General features: G+C 39.3%; 1 protein-coding gene across 37 annotated transcripts in view; it reads right to left on the bottom strand.

Annotated features, from left to right (window-relative positions):
- SGMS1 (sphingomyelin synthase 1) overlaps positions 1 to 16575 on the bottom strand; it is a 313746-nt gene that overhangs the window by 204543 nt on the left and 92628 nt on the right. For 22 of the 37 annotated variants that reach the window (XR_012417915.1, XR_012417916.1, XR_012417913.1 and 19 more), the window contains one exon: positions 3001 to 3096. The exons of 11 other annotated variants lie outside the window; for them this stretch is intronic. The gene's annotated coding sequence lies outside the window, so the exon portion shown is untranslated. Of the gene's footprint in view, positions 1 to 3000; positions 3097 to 7236; positions 7442 to 16575 lie in introns of all 37 variants that reach the window. 4 more of the 37 variants (XM_005565862.5, XM_074002136.1, XM_074002134.1 and 1 more) reach the window with 1 other exon arrangement.

Genomic DNA, 16575 nt, shown 5'->3' on the forward strand with positions numbered 1-16575 from the left:
CCACCAAGGATTTCAGATACTGGCATTATCAAATATAGGATATGAAATAACTGCTTAATGATGAGGCCAAAAAAATGAGCAAGCAAAATGAAACCATCAAAAAATACTCAGGCAGATTTAAGGCAGAAATAAAGATTTTAGAAATTTAAAAAACATACTCATTTGAATTAAAAATTCAATGGATAGGCTAAACAGAAGAGCCAACACAGTTAAAGAGAGAAGTATTGAACTAAAAGCTAAATCTTAAATTACAGAATGAAGCAGAGAAAAACGAGAAAGAAAATACTGAACAGAAATTAAGACATAAAGGATAAAAAGAGAAGTTCTAACTTCCACTAAATCAAAACCAGGAGATGATAGAGAGAATGGAGAAAAGACAGCATTCAAAGCATTGGGAGCTGAAAAATATTTAGAGTGGATAAATGAAATAAATTGATGGATACATGAAACACGAAAAATATAAACAGAATTCTTAAAAGAAAGCTGTAAATAGACATGTTGTAATGAAACTGCTGAACATCAAAGACAAATAAACAAACTTAGAGTAAGTCAAATCATCTACTAAAAAAATAGCAAATGAAAGATAAACAGATGTCCTGACAGCAAAAATGAAAGTTATGGACAATGGAACAGTACGTCCACAACACTGGGGAAAAAAATAACTATCAACTAAGAACTGTAAGAGTGAAATAAAGACATTTCAGAAACCAAAATGAGAGACGTTACCACCAAAAGATTCTCAAGAAAAGAAAAAATTCTGAAGAAGCTGAATCTCATCAGAGGAAAGGTAAGGATAAAGAAAGGAAGAGGAATAAGAAATGGTAAGCATATAAAGTTAAAAAAATACCATCTCCATACAATAAAATTGACTAATTTGTATGGTGAAGCAAATAATAAAACTGATATGCTGAAAAGAACATCTATGTACAGAAGGAGGGAGTCTTCATTAGTTTTTTTTTAACTATGAGTTTTGTATTATTCTAGAAGGGGATTAGAATACCTTAAATAATGACTGACTTTAAAACTTCTGTGTATGCACAATGTACTTTCAGGGTAATCATTAGAAGAACAGAAATACAAGTTATAATTTCCAAATCAGCAGAGAAAGAAAAACTGAATAAGAATATAAACCAATAAGAAGTTCAATTCAAAAGAAAAGAAAAAACAAAGATTAGCAATAAAAACATTTTTAGTTTGTTTGTTTGTTTTTGAGATGATGTTTCACTCTTGTCGCCCAGGCTGGAGTGCAGCGGCATGATCTTGGCTCACTGCAACCTCTGCCTCCCAGGTTCAAAGCGATTCTCGTGCCTCAGCTTCCCAAGTAGCTGGGATTACAGGGGCGCACCACCATGCCTGGCTAATTTTTATATTTTTAGTAGAGACAGGGTTTCACCACATTGGCCAGGCTGGTCTCGAACTCCTGACCTTAGGTGATCTGCCTGCCTCAGCCTCCCAAAGTGCTGGGATTACAGGCATGAGCCACCGCACCTGGCCGCAATGAAAATATTTGTACCATATAAACAGTTTCAAATTTTTTAGACTATGCTTCAAAAAACAAAAAAAAGGTCAGGCGCGGTGGCTCAAGCCTGTAATCCCAGCACTTTGGGAGGCCGAGGCGGGCAGATCACAAGGTCAGGAGATCAAAACCATCCTGGCTAACACAGTAAAACCCCATCTCTACTAAAAACACACAAAATTAGCCGGGTGTGGTGGCAGGTGCCTATAGTACCAGCTACTCGGGAGGCTGAGGCAGGAGAATGGTGTGAACCTGGGAGGTGGAGCTTGCAGTGAGCTGAGATTGTGCCACTGCACTCCAGCCTGGGTGACAAAGCAAGACTCCTTCTCAAAAAAAAAAACAAACAAACAACAACAAAAAAAAAAAACAAAGGGCAGAAACAAGCTTCATTCACTATACAATAAAAGACTGAAATTTTTGTCTAAATTAAAATTATGCACTCTGTTCTCCAAAGGATATCAAAGATGTACAATCACACTATTAATCAGGAAATAAAGATGACAATGATATACTATTTTACATCCACTAGCCTGGCAACAAAATACCAAATATTGGAGGGAAGGGAGACAACAGATAAACTGTGATCAATTCTCCCCACAGAATTTAACTTAACCAGAAAAATTAGTTTATTACCATTACATGCAACAACTGAATCTTAAAACATAACAGGGCAAAAAAAAAATGCAAGCTGCAGAATACTACATGCAATATACCATTCTCTTCAAGCTCAAAATTAAACAAAGCTAAGCAATATATCATTTGGAGATTATATATACAGACATAGTAATCAACATATAGACAGACACAGAAATAGAACACAGAAACAGACATGGAATCAACGATGACGCTAGAGACACTGTTTCATTCATCTTTTACTTTCTAGGTCAAGTTCTTTATCTCATCTCAGATTGGCACTCTGAGCAGCACTGGATTCAACTGTTCAACTCCAGAGAAGAAGGCAGACCTGGTAACAGTGATCTTCCAGGATGAAAGCCTTCATCAAAAGCAATTCCAGACTAAGGGAAAAGGCATGCCCCCAAATGACATATCCTAGTTCATGTGACTTCACATAAACCTGGTTTACGTGATTTCAAATCCAGCAGCATCCTTTTCTGTCATTTCCAGAGACTCAGGCTGACACTGTGTAAACTTGGTTTATGTGACTTCAAATCCAGCAGCATCCTTTTCTGTTATTTCCAGAGACTCGGGCTGACACTGTTTCCTGTGGCCTTTGCTTTACGCATTTCTACCACCCTGGCCCAGACTGCTTGCCTTCTCCAATGAGGGAGCTGGCCTCTTCACGTGTGTTTCCTACTTTCCCCAAACCACACAGGCCTTTTGTTGGCTAATTTTGCCCCTGGGCACCACAAAGGCCTGGAAGATCCCTTTATGCCAGAGCCTCACACAAATGTCAGAACAAAGCAAGAGTGATTACAAGGAACATGAGTTCTTTGAGAATGGGTGAAATGCTGATTCTGACTTACCTATATTGTCTTTTATTACACACCCTCTGCTGTGTTCCAACTTTATTGTTCTTAAAATTCAAAAAGTCCACACTCCTTCAGTCACTGAAGCTTTACCTGGAATAACAAGGGCAGAAAATGAGGAAGGAAGCAACCAGAAGGAACAGAAGGGCCCACTTGGAAAAGAAACTCTCTCATATAATCAAATCAATTAAAAACTTGATTTGTGAGAGAAATAAGGGCCACCTGGAAGAAGGAAAATCTCTACCTCCGTCTAAGCCATTTTAATTAAAACTATTAATAGGGGCAAGACACAGTGGGTCACATCTGTAATCTCAGCACTTTGGGAGGCTGAGGTGGGAGGATCACTTGAGCCTAGGAGTTTGAGACCAGCCTGGGCAATACGGCAAGACCTTTTCTGTACAAATAATTTTAAAAATAGCCAGATGTGGTGGTGTTTACCTGTGGTCCCAGTTACTCAGGAGGTTTAGGTAAAAGGATCACTTGAGAATGGGAGGTGGAGGCTGCAGTGAGCCATGACTGCACTCTAACCTGGGCAACACAGCAAGACCCCATCTCAAAAAAAAACTATTAATGTCTTGTTAATAGTAACATAATGTTTGCAGAAGAAATCATTATTATTTATAAAGAGCTTTCACATGCATTTTCTCATTGGAGCCATAAGATCTTGAGAACAGACAAGCACCATTTTAAAATGAAGCAGCCGAAGTTCCCAAAGGTTAGGGAAATTTCCACCAATCACTCAGCCAGCAAGTATCAAAGAAGAAATCAGTGCCCAGCTCTACCAACCCTTGCTCCAAACTCTTCCATGACACCATACAACATAATAGTTTCAACTTGAATAGCAATATTTATTATTTCCTCCTGCATAGATATGCTTTGTTAGACAACAGATAGAATGGCTTTGCATGCTAAGTGACCGACACTGCGATAGGATTAATGTATTTACCACAGACAACCCAAAGGGTAAAAAATCCACACAAAGGTAGTCAAGAAACACATTATCTTTTCTGCGTACTCTACTTTTCTCTTTAAATCATAGTTATACTTGCTGGGATTTTTTGTTTTAATTTTTTTTTCTTTTTTCTTTTCCTTTGAGACAGAGTCTCAGGCTGAGTGCAGTGGCACAGTCATGGCTCACTGCAGCCCATGGGCTCAAGCAATCCTCCCAACTCAGCCTCCCAAACAGCTAGGCCTTCAGGTGCATGCCACTATGCCCAGCTGATTTTTTTAGTAGAGATGGGGTCTTGCTATGTTGCCCAGGCTGGTCTCGAAATCTTGGACTCAAGTGATCTTCCCACCTCAGCCTCCCAAAGTGCTGGGAGGCATGCACTAACATAACTGGTCTTTAAATTTCTGTATTCGGAAATAATTTCAAGCTTACAGAAGAGTTGTAGAATAATACTAGTACAAAAGTATCCAGGTACTCTTTACCCAGATTCACTTATTATCAACATTTAACTCATTTATTTAACCATTCACTCACTCTGTCCATTCATTCATTCGACATTTTTTTCTGAGCTATAAGGAGATAAGTTCAATACAACACAGCACTTTACCTCTAAATACTTCAGAATTTATTTCCTAAGAAAAAGAATATTCTCTTACACAACCATAATATAGTTATCAGCCTTAGTAAATTTAATATTTATATAATACTTTAATCTACTGCCATATTCAATTAACTCAATAACACCCTTTATAGTATTTCTCTTTCCTCCAATTCAGATCCAGTCCGGTGTTAGATACTGCATTTAGCTGCCGTTACTCTTTAGCTTCCTTTCACCTGAACAACACCAGCTTTCCTTTGTCTTTTATGACACTGACACTTTAGAAGAATACAGCCTCTCCCCCTTTTTATATTAATAGAACATTTCTATTTTGACTTTCATGACATTTCCTCAGGTGATTCCTGATGATTCAGTTCAGGTTATGCATTCTCAGAAAACTTCAAAAGTGATATTTTCTTATCTGGATATCACATCTAAAGGCACAAAAAGTACATCTGCCCCAGTTTGGTTATGTTAATTTTGATCACCCAGCCAAGGTGTTGTCCAACTTTTCCAGTGAAAAATTACTACTTTTTCCCTTGCAGCTAACAAGTAATCTGTGGGAAGACACTTTAAGACCATGCAAATATCTTGTCCCTCATCAAAATTTCCCTCTAGATTTAGCATCCATTAGTGATGTCTGCCTGATAAAAACTTTATACTGTGATGACTGCAACATGCTGACTTTTCCAACTCCAGCAATCCCTCCATATTGCCATCCATTACTCAGCATTCCACATTGTTTACCAATATATCTATTTATGATCACCGGAGATACATGAAGTCCTATTTTTTTCAATGACTTATAATTTATCTTTGTACTTATTTTGGTGCTCCAACTGTCTCAGACTTAGCCAGTGGGAAGCCCTTCAAGCTGGCTCCTGTATCCCTGTGACATACTCCCTCTTTTAAAAATATTTTCTTACTTTTATTTCCTTACTTTTTGATATTTAAAAAAAATACTATGGGCTCATCTTGTATCTACCCTGTCTCTGACCTGGATCCTGTCAATTCTCCAAAAACCACTGGTTCCTTTCCATGGAGAATGCTATTAGAGACCAAGATCTGGTATTACCCACTTTTATAGTCATTGTTCATATCTATTGATTATTATTTTGAATATGGGTCACAATCCCCTGCTACTTTGTATGCTTCTTTCCATTATAAGGTAAACAATTGGAGGGTGTTCAGTTTGGCTCTGGTGGCAGCTAAATTACTGGTGGGTCCTCTTGATCCTGCCAGTCTTGGTTTTACACTTGGTTAAGATGAGTCTATTTCACTTATGTCCTTAGTCCAAGCTTACGGTCCTTACTGTAAGGTATGGATGGTCTTTATTCCTAGGATGTGATGTCTCAACAGAATGGCTATGTGATGTCTCAATAGAATGGCTAAGGCATTCAGCAAGGTCTCTTCACCTTGCTAGGCCAGAAACCCAATCACTCTCAGTAATACATGACCTTTGGTACTGCCATTCTCTTCTTAGCCTAGTAGCAGCTGCTCTTTGCAGGGCCTCACCCCTCGAGTAGCTCCCTCCTTTCCAGTACCCTGCCATACAAATTCCAGCCTCTTCAGCCACCTTAAACTCCAATCTCTGCCCTCTCAATGCTATGAGACTACCATGCTCTGCTAGGGTTCACATCCCTATATCACAGCGGGGAAAGTATTTAAGCAGGAAACCAGGGCCAATGTGAGTCCCCCTCTTGTGATTCTCTTCTCTCAAGGATCACAGTTCTGGATGCCTGCTGTTCACTGCCTGAAAACCACTGCCTCATAGACAGTAGTCCTGTTTTCTACTTGTTTATCTTAGGAGGCAAGACCAACACCTATTACTTCTCTCTTTTTCTCTTTATGCCTTTAATAGTAAATGGTGATTGAGGAAGACAGGTCTGCTCTACTGGGAAGGGTTAAGACTCAAATATTTTCAATGTATAATAAATGCTCTTTACTTAAACATTTCAAAGAAACTCACTTTCTAACAATCTGTTTCTTACAAATGTATGTGCTTACTTTAAGCACAGCACTGTAGCAAGAAAAATATTCTCTATTGGGGAGGCAATTCCAAACAAATGACACGGAAATGTCCCTGTTTCTTCCAAAAAGCTGACACTCACTTCAGATAGCCAGCTGGCTATCACTCTAACATGCATTTACATTTATTTCCATAACCCTTCCTCCTATTGGCATAACAAAGCAGTAGAGCCTATTCAAATTAATGAAAGTTAGTTGCTCTTCATTTCTCTTGTTTATGTGCCTGTTCTTAGGGATGGAGAAAAGACTTCTTTTCATATAAATCATTTTCTGGTGTATTTCCATGTCTACTTATAACCACTGTTGAGAAAATAATTAGAAAATAAATAATCAAAAATAAAACTTGCAACCCCAGATACAAAGCTAATCAAAACTGGCAAATAAGAATAGTATTTTACCAAATACTGTGAGAAAACATGATTTTGCAATCACAGGAAAATGGAGAAAAAGTCTTCCCTGCACAAGCCAGTAGATTTGTGCCTATGGCACACTGCGTGCACGTGTGCACACACAAGGCATTCCAAACACACAGTTTGCAGACTGAAATGTGGGACACCCTCTTGCTACTTCTTGGGCAGAATTCCTTCACATTAGAAATCCATATTTCAGCTCATCTAATTCATTTTCTCACAAGGAATCAATGCATGACAAGTTGTACCTTTCTTTGGTTCTACTTCAGGTCCCCTGGATCTTCAAAGTGAGCATCTGATGTAAACAAAATGCTTAATTGTCCTTTTGTACTCCTCACTGTCCAGGCATTCCTAATCTTCTTGGGGCTCTTAGAACAGTCTTCTCACAGGTCACAATGTCTCCTGTAGACCTTGTTGAATTCTGTTTCCTCAAGTCTGCATGTGTCCAGCACCCTAATGAGGTACAAATTCTTCTGTGTGACCCATTTCCCAGGAATGCAGTCTGAGCCCCCGGGCTTGATAAAACAAGACCTCCATGAACTGCTCCCAGTCCCCCTTACCATTTCATCCCCTAACACTTTATGCTGCATCACTAGTGAAAAACTTGTAGCCATTCCCCCTTCATGAAACACCCTTTTCCTCATTTCTTCTCTTGACTGACTCTGAAAATTTTTTCACGATCACCATTCAAAGCTGGATTAGTGCCCCAGCCCTGTGCTCACCTTTATAATAAATGAACTTCACTGAGTGCTTTTGATATGCTAAGCATGGATGGGCACTTAACATGTATGATCTTATTTAGTGCTACTACCAGGTCTGTAAAGTAGGTGATATTTATTATTATCAGCCCATTTACAGATGAGCAAACATGAAGAAAGACTACACAGCATCCCAATGTCACGCAGCTGGGGAGTGGTGTAGCCACAGAGTTCATAGGCTTTTCATTACAAACAACATGAAACATAATTAGTTGAAAAATTAACAGCATAATAGGTACTTCCAGGCAAAAGGCCCAGAATGTCAATGGTGACCCTATGACAACACTGAAAGGGTAAAAATAAGATGAGAGTAACTCATCAGAATCCTTCAGAAGAGGGTGCAAAAAGAGACCTATAAACTAACATCAACTATAATGCCCATAATAAAGACCAAAATATTTTACCAAGACAGGGTGACCAGCAATTTCTAAGAATCAAGTAATGTACACATGGCTCAAGCAAAATAACATTTAAAAGAAGTGGCAGAAATAGGAAAGAATTTTCTTACTAGGGATTAGAAAAAAAAGCATTAAATCAAAGATTAAGAAGAGCTCTCAGAGGAAAGAATCTGGAATATTTGAATAATTAAATCAATTCTGTCCTCAAGAAGTTCTTATACTGGGTAACAAATAGCATCCTTTATTGGGTTTACATGTTGGCTCCTACACAAATTGAATGAGTGAAGATTAGTGAATAGGAAAAATCCTGTTGCACCCCATCTGGGCCCTGTGTGCTACAGATCCAATATGTCCATTTCTGGCTCCAGATTGTGAAGGTGGGGTGTAAAGGAGGCATGAACAGGAATGCTGATGACGTGCTCCTTCCAAATGCCACCCAGACAGCCTCATGAAGAGCAAGGTAGAGAGGATCAGTATTTCAGTACAGGCATCACTCAAGCAGGTTACCCTTCTTCACTGGTAGAGACCAAGATGCTCGGTCTCTTGGTTAGACCTTGACTGTGAAGATCTTAATCTCACTTCAAAATAAAAATCAGGCAAGGTCAAAGTTATCAATGCTGGGCTCTACAGTTCTCCGGAAAACTGAAAAACAGAAAAGAATCAAAAGTAGAAAAGTAAAGATCACTGAAACCTAATGTGAGGTATGAAATTCCCAGAGAAAGTTTTGTCTAGGGAAAACAAGGGAGATTCTACCACTTACCATCATTTTAAGCGCTACTCTGCTATAAGCAATAGATAGCATTTTTCCATTTCCACCAAAGACAGAGCAGTGAAAACAACTTTAACCTATAAGAATTTCAGCTTTAAGACAGTGACTTTCTCCAAAGCAAGAACTTTTAACTAAGGAGTCTATAGTTTGTATTCCCATGACAAAGGTTGCCATGTTAATTATTAAAACGTAGAACTCCCAAATTGGTATTCCTGTAGAATATGTGATTTTTACCTCAGGAGTTTTGATAATAATCGATACTACAACCATTTACTGAGTGCTTTGCTACAGGCCAAAAGTCACTCAGGGAGACCTGAGGGAAACCCCAGCTCTGCTAGTGCTGTGGGATTCACATGTGTATTAGTCCGTTCTCAAAGTGCTATGGAAACTACCTGAGACTGGGTAATTTATGAAGAAAAGAGGTTTATCTGACTCACAGTTCCACAAGCTTAACAGGAAGCATGACTGGAAGGCAACAGGAAGCATGACTGGAAGGCCTCAGGAAACTTACAATTACAGCAGAAGGCGAAGGGGAAGCAAGCACCTTATTCTAACAGTAGTAGGAGGGGGTGGTCGGTGGGAGAAGTGCCACACTTTTAAACCATCAGATGTCGGAGAACTCACTCACCATCATGAGAACAGCATGGGGGAAATCCGCCCCATGATCCAATCATCTCCCACCAAGTCCCTCCCCTGACACATGGGGATTACAACTCGAGATTTGGGTGTGGACACAGAGCTAAACCATATAAACACACAATCTCCCTGTTTCAATGCACAACCTCTTCTCTACAGGGATAAGACCAGTGCAAATTAAACTTACACTTACAAAATAGGATAATACCTGCTTTGCGAGGTTTGAGAAAGGATTCAGTTAAGTTAATCTTATTTACCCTGGGTCTCTCATGTAGCAAGCACTTCATAAATGTTAGCTATTATTACTGGCAAATAATTTTAACTTTACTTGGGTCAACTTCTTCCTGCTGTTCAATCCCTGATTCTCTTAAAGGCAAGAGAGGGTGTTTAGGTCAATGAGAGTAATACAACTTCAAGACGAAAAAGAACTGGCTGGCTGGGTGCAGTGGCTCACGCCTGTAATCACAGCACTCTGGGAGGCCGGGGTAGGTGGATCACGAGGTCAAGAGATCGAGACCATCCTGGCCAACATGGTGAAACCCCGTCTCTACTAAAAATACAAAAATTAGCCAGGCATGGTGGTGCGTGCCTGTAGTCCCAGCTACTCGGGAGGCTGAGGCAGGAGAATCACTTGAACCTGGGAGGCGGAGGTTGCAGTGAGCAGAGATGGTGCCCCTGTACTCCAGCCTGGTGACAGAGTGAGATTTCGTCTCAAAAAAAGAAAAAGAACTGGCCATGTGTTCAACCATTCAGCCCATCCACAGCCATCCACTCCCTAAGTAGACATTGATGGTGTACCCATCACACATGGAGCACTGGGGTAGGCCTCTGTGCGGAAAGTCAAAATGAAAATGGCACAGCCCACAGCATTGCTCAAAGGACATCATCACCTTATTGTTAATCACAAACAGTTGTGGAATATTCCCCATGTGCCAGACAGTGCTGCAGGCAATGTGTGTGTGTGTGTACATGTTTGCGCACATACTTTTAAGCATCTATATTTGCTCTTTTAATCCTCAAAATAACCCTTTAAAGTATTACTTACTTTCCCTAATTACAGATGAGAAACTGAGGCACAGAGAGAAAATATAACTTGCTCTCAGTTGCACCGCCTATAATTGGCAGAGCTGAGATTCAGCTCCTGGCTATCCAGTTTCAGAATCTTAGGCTCCTAGCCACTTCATACGCTGCCTCTCCCTAGACGTGTCTGCTAAGAACTAGAGTGAAAACAGACTATGATAAGGGTCCAGTAGGAACATAAATGAAGTGTGGTGTTTATGGGTTACTTGTGCTATCTTGACACATAACAGAAAGAAGAAGAGGCCTTTAACTAGAAAATGATGTGTTTAAGCACACGGTAGCAACCCAGACTGAAAGTCATCCAAAAAACACTTGTGTCTGTCACCCTGAAAAGCCATCTTCTCAGTTATTTAACACATGCTACAGGGAAAGAAGAGGGCTAAGAACCTGGGCTTAGAAGTCAGACATGCCTGGATTTGATTGGCAGGTCCTCCAATGACAACTCTGTGGTCTTCAACAAATAAATTACTTGACCTGTCTCTTCAATATCCTCATTGTAAGGATTAAATGAGAAAATTTATGAAAGAGTTTAGTTGTAGGACATGGCTCTAAGTCCTAAATAAATAAAATAATAAAAATACTAAATAAATAAATAGTTGCTATTTTCCTTCAAGATTCATTCCTAAGTAACATTTAAGAGTACCAAGTACACAATATCAGTCTATAAACCAAAAAGTATGCAACCTACAGGATTTGAAATACATTGTGGATTCATTATGATATCAATAAGTATGAACTATTAGAGCCCAAAAAGTATGATACATCTGTGTTTCAAAATGCTAGAGAAAAAAAAAAATCCTTTCATCTTATGAGATAAGAGCAGTTGTGTATTAGGGGACTACTTTGTCCTCAGTCCTGTAACAGGTACAACACAGATTTTACTCAATCTTCAAAACCACTTGGGGGTTTGTCAAATGATCCTGATTTTACAGATGAGGATTCTGAGTCTCTCAGAGGTTGAATGATTGACTCCAGGTACACTACCAATACACAGCAGAGATTATTGCTTAAAACCAAAAGACTTACCAGTGAGGCAGTCAGAAACATGGCCATTTCGCAAAGCATTTCCTTGGCACCAATCAGAATGTCATCAAGCAATATCCCAATATTATCAATATCTAAATCCCCATTGCACATACTGTGCTTTAAAGAAGCCTAGGCTGGGTGGTAGCTCACACCTGTAATCCCAGCACTTTGGGAAGCCAACGTGAAAGGATCGCTTGAGCCCAGGAGCCCTCGACCAGCCTGGGCAACACGGGGAGACCTCTGTCTCTACAAAAAAATAAAAACTAGCCAGGCTGAGGTGAGAGAATTGCTTGAGCCCAGGAGGCTGAGGCTACAATGATCCATGATTGCAACAGAGCAAGACTCTGTTTCAAAAAAAAAAGGAGAAGAAGAAGCCTAAATCACTGATTGGGAGGTTGTGATATGCCACTGGTGAAAGCGACATACTACTAGAAATCTCATTCCATCATCCAGTTTAGTCAGAATGTCCCTTGGAAACATTGTCAAAGATGGGTAATTTACAAATTGCCATAGCTATCCAAAAGTGACTATATTTCCACAGCAACACATTGGTTCCTACAGCTGGAACATGCGGAAAACAAAGAAACATCAATGGCATTAGACAGGATATGTGTATGTGTTTTGGGTAGGTGTGGATACAGCAGGAAAAGGTAAAGCCAAAGATCCATTTCTAATTTTGTTGATAGCAGAACATCCTTACCACCAAGGTTCGAATCAATTACTTGTAAACATTTTTGTTTATGGTTTTCTATGTGCCGCCTGTCCTCAAGAAAAAAGAAGGCAGCAAGAAAGTTCACTATGTAAATTCTAAGACTCAACTCTGCCTCTAATACTTCCAGACTATAATTGCCATCCCTGAAAGGGCAGAGTTCATATTTTGGAGACCACTGTATCCTTACCACAATACAATGCTAGGTAAACTTAGGCCTTCAATAAACATGGATGGATGTTCACACTCAGTCATAATACAAAATGCAGAGGAAAAAGGTGTGAGGGGCTGCCCAAGGAGGATTACTTACTATTACACTGCTCTTTGGAACTTAATAGTCATAGAAACGTGGAATTACAGGAGGTTCGATTTTCTGAACTTTTTTTGAATGAGCACATCTTACACTTCGGGGGTGAAAAACGCCTCCCTATTCCCTTTGACTATTAAAAATATTTGCCAATATTATTAAATACTTACAGGTCTAAAAAATGCCATCTAATCGACTATTTCAGAAATATGAATCATATATGCAAAAATTTATTGTAGCATTGTGCTTGACACAGCAGAAATAAAGAAGAACAAGGCCGGGCCAACAACGGTTGAATGGAGGGACAGACTCTAAACAAATAATTACCATACCGTACCATGCAACTGGTGCTTTTGGAAAAGGAAAACCATGTACTGGAGGACCCAGAGGAGGGAATGGCTAACACTGCTTACATTTCAATCCCACACCACAAAAAAAGGAGTTTTCTTTCCTCCAATATTCTTTGCAATTTCCTTGTCCAATCTTCACTATTTCCTTTAAAGTGAAAAAGCAGCACAGTCCCTCTGTATGCTAAATACTCCTAAATAGCAACTGTGTTTCTCAATCATCATCCCATCCCCCAAAAACCTGCACATTGCCTTAAATAAGAAGTTTCCGCAAACTAATGATCAGCCACCCTGTTAACATATAGTTTGATTATTTTAGATTAGCGTCATCAGAATTTTTTTGGCCCTAGTGTTTCCTCCAAAATCCTGGCCTTCTTACAGTCAATTAAACTGTATGTGTTTTCCTATCCTAAAATCTTAAAGACACATATTTTTCTAAAATGTTCTAACACCATCATTAGAAGTTCATTTCATTACATAATTAAAAATTAACTTGATAATGCTGTCAGTGCGACTGAACATTAAAAGTATTTCTAAATTTCTGATAGGACAGAAAGGGAAAAGGGCAGGTCACATAATTCTAATCAAAGGAAAACATATAAAAGGGCTTTCCTCCTAAAGGAAAACAGAATCTTTTTTTTAGAGACAGAGTCTCACTGTGCCACCCAGGCTGGAGTGCAGTTAGCATGATTATAGCTCACTGTAGGCTTGAATTCCTGGGCTCCAAGCGATCCTCCCACCTCAGCCTCCCAAGTAGCTAAGACTACATGTATGTGCCACCACACCTGGCTATTTTTTTTTTTCCTGTACCGACGGGGTCTTGCTATGTTACCCAAGCTGGTCTCAAACTCCTGGCCTCAAGCAACGCTCCCACCTCGGCCTCCTGAAGCACTGGGATTACAGGCATGAGCCACTGCGTCCAGCACACAATCCTCTTTTTTAACAATAGTTTATATAATACATGCAAATGCAGTGTGGTTTCTTCCATTTTCACTAAAAATCTATGAGGATAATACTAAAGTGTGCTTCAGGGAAAAGGATATTGGAAAGGGAGGCACTGAAAATGTAGAAATAAACACCTTTTTCTTATTTCAAGTTAAAAAGTACTAGATAAGATGACTGAAAACATATCGCGCAGGGAGTTTTCACAAACAGGATGGTCTCTAACACATGACCTTCTAGGAAAACCATTTGGATGTGGTCTTTTATACAGGACAATCCTAGAAACAACAGAAAAGGTTTTCTGAAAATTCAACAACTACTTCACTATTCAGAAAGTCGTCATCTCACTTAGCTAAGGCAGGCACCATTTATACCTCAGCCCCACCATCTGATTGATCTGAAGCTTGTTATCAGTGAAAATCTTGCTATCACCCATGTGTGCTCATGGGTTTCATATTTTAAATGGAACATACATGTGTAGACTACCTGTTAGTACCTTACTCTCTGCTCAACTTTTACTTTTCTTAATAGTAAAAAGCTATTCTATTTGTTTGGGGACGTGCCATACTTTACTATTCCCTTACCTTTGTGCATCCTATTCATTTCAAAGTGACTTAGAGCACACTGTTCAATAAACATGATACAAGTGTTTGGTACACAATCACCCACAAGCTGCTGCTCTACAGGCCTGTTAGCATGGTTAGTACTGAACCAGAAGTAAGAGATAGTCACTGTACTATACATGTGACAAAAGTCTTCTTGAATCCCCACAATGTCATTCAAACTAGGGCCTAGCTCTTTAACTGCCCACTCCACCACCTGCCTTACAAAGGGATTGGATCCACTCATCCTACCCAATGGTTTGAACGTCTTCCTCCTCTCTGCTGCGGCCCACCTTCCCTACCTGCCCACTGCTTGAATGCATGCTTGGAAGGTATACTACCTATACCAATACCACCATCTCCACCTACTAAGAATTTGGGATATGCCAGATAGCTTTAATCCAAGCAATAGCAGGATAAGGTAGGCACTAATCTCATCTTACAGATAAAGACGCTTACAGATAAAGTTCATAGAGAATGGTCAGTAACCAGCATGCAAGTGGTCAAGCCAGGATTGCAACCCAGATTCTGAGACCAAATTCTGGCTTGGGACTGAATTATTTACATTCATATGTACACAGAAGGTCCTTGAATAACACTGTTTCATTCAACTTTTTTTGTTATAACACTGATGAGAAAAAAAAAATGGTTCCTGGTCAGGGTCACTGTCCATGTGGAGTCTGCAAGTTCTTCCCATGTCTGCATGGGTTTTCTCAGGTACTCTGGTTTCTTATCCAGTTCCCAGAGATACGTCCGTTAGGTTCCTTGGCATGTCTCCATGGTCCCAGTCCGAGAGAGAGAGAGAGAGAGAGAGAGAGTGTGTGTGTGTGTGTGTGTGTGTGTCCTGTGATGGGATGGCATCCTGTCCAGAATGTGTTCCCACCTTGGGCCCTGAGCTGCTGGGATAGGCTCTCTCACCCAAAACCCTGAACTAGAATAATTGGATGAATAATCATCTTGTTTGTATCAATTTTTCTTAAGTGTAAGTATAGCTCATATCCACCTCAATGTTTAATATTAGAAGTGTTTTGGTCCTTATTTAGAAGTTTGGTGATGTTTTGTGGTCAGAAATATGCCATAGGAACTTATTTCTTATTTATATCAATTAGCCCATGAGAAAATTGGTTTCTTAACATGTCGTTTCTCTTAAGAATCTTAAGTTTCCAAGAACCTATCGATGACATTAAGTGAGGACTTACTGTTGTTAAACCTTGCATCAAGTCAAATTATTTTTCTTAAAGCTCTAAAATTGCTAAAAGAATTTGGTTTATGAGTTCCCTATGCAATCTTCCCCAAAATTCATGATTTGGAAGGTAGTTTTTAGGTCTTTAGCCCTAGGCAAAGCAGTCCATCTTTTTTTATTGCTACATGGATCAGGTTTGGATTTCCCAGACTTGCTATGACTGTAGAATAGACTGATAGCTGATTTCTTTGAATGTGTGATTACTTCAGTTCATGTCAGCAATCCACCAAGTGCAGTTACTAGGTACCAAGTGCTGAGTTAGATGCCAGGAACAGTAACAGTAAGACATGAATTCTGACAGCACCGAGTCTGGTGGGGCATACACAACATGCTCAAAAATAAATGAGACAGGTACCACATAAATCCAAAGGATGAGATATTGATCTTCATGAAAAAAATGCTGAGCTAATATAGAGTATAAATAGAATATTTTTAAATACTCTTCTATTTTGAGTGGACCAATGTTTCCACATAACTTCTCTAAAAACAGAAACACTATTACAAGAGTATTGCAATCTCACTGAAATCTTTGACAAAGATGGTGAAAAAAAAATAGAGAGAGCTTTTCCCCCCAATAAATTCTTTTATTTTAGGTTTACTTTTTTTGTTTTAATTGTGATAGAACTGGCAAAGGTCAGGATTAAGGGATTTTTTTCCCCTTAATTCAAAATACCATTAAGATGAATTTTTCTTTTTAAACTTTAATATAACAGTCCTTCCTTTGTTCTGATTATCAGCACTGTCAATCAAAAGCACTCATTAATATTGGT

The sequence above is a fragment of the Macaca fascicularis genome, chromosome 9 (assembly GCF_037993035.2).
Source record: "Macaca fascicularis isolate 582-1 chromosome 9, T2T-MFA8v1.1".
Classification (NCBI taxonomy): Eukaryota; Metazoa; Chordata; class Mammalia; order Primates; family Cercopithecidae; genus Macaca; species Macaca fascicularis.